The sequence below is a fragment of the Orbicella franksi genome, unplaced genomic scaffold (genome assembly GCF_964199315.1).
Source record: "Orbicella franksi unplaced genomic scaffold, jaOrbFran1.1 SCAFFOLD_660, whole genome shotgun sequence".
NCBI classification, from domain to species: Eukaryota; Metazoa; Cnidaria; class Anthozoa; order Scleractinia; family Merulinidae; genus Orbicella; species Orbicella franksi.
This window is the reverse complement of record NW_027670937.1, coordinates 15,001-16,077: the sequence shown is the minus strand read 5'-3', so window position 1 is coordinate 16,077 and position 1,077 is coordinate 15,001. Positions and strand designations below refer to the sequence as shown.

At 55.0% G+C, this 1,077-nt stretch overlaps 1 pseudogene; it reads right to left on the bottom strand.

Moving 5' to 3' along the window:
* LOC145476265 (large subunit ribosomal RNA) overlaps positions 1–1,077 on the bottom strand; it is a pseudogene marked incomplete at its 3' end in the record, with an annotated part of 1,448 nt that continues 371 nt past the window's right edge.

The following is a 1,077-nucleotide window of genomic DNA, read 5'->3' as shown; positions in this document are numbered from 1 at the left end:
GACTTCCATGGCCACCGTCCTGCTGTCTATAGCAACCAACACCTTTTGTGGGGTCTGATGAGCGTCGACTTTGGCACCTTAACTGGGCGTTCGGTTCATCCCGCATCGCCAGTTCTGCTTACCAAAAATGGCCCACTAGGTACTCGCATTCGAAAGTCCGGCTTCAGTCGAGCAAGTCGGACATCTTACCAATTTAAAGTTTGAGAATAGGTTAAGGTTGTTTTAACCCTAAGGCCTCTAATCATTCGCTTTACCTGATAAAACTGCGTACTGAGTTCCAGCTATCCTGAGGGAAACTTCGGAGGGAACCAGCTACTAGACAGTTCGATTAGTCTTTCGCCCCTATACCCAAATTTGACGATCGATTTGCACGTCAGAATCGCTACGAGCCTCCACCAGAGTTTCCTCTGGCTTCACCCTATTCAGGCATAGTTCACCATCTTTCGGGTCCCAACAGACACGCTCTTACTCAAACCTTCCTAAGAGTAGAATAGGTCGGTCGATGATGCGCCGCCACAACAGCGGATCTCACCTCAGCGGCCGGGGCCGCCTTCACTTTCATTGCGCCTCGGGGTTTCACTCACCCTAAGACTCGCGCACATGTTAGACTCCTTGGTCCGTGTTTCAAGACGGGTCGGATGCACCCATATGACCGCCAACATCCTAAGGGCATGGTACGAGATCACCACCCCAACGACCGGCAGCGTTCGCCGAGCACTGCAAGCAGTCCACCGCATTGGACAGCCGGCCGGAGGGAGGGGACCCTAGCCACAGAAGGCATGCCCTGCAACTCCTCGGTCGGGCCCGAGCCATGAGAGAACCGGGCTGTAACAGCACGGACCCGGAGGCCCACACCTACCTTCCCGGCACCTTTCAGACCCAGTCCCAACCGACGTTGACGCGCGCCCAAGAGAAGTGCGACGGTGGGGAGAAACGAGCACCGGGCCGCGGTCCATTCAGATCCGCAAACCCGCCGTCGATCCCACCCACCGGCTGAATCTCAAACGGCGCATTGCTGAGCCCATTCGTTTCCATTTCAACGGTTTCACGTACTTTTTAACTCTCTTTTCAAAGTTC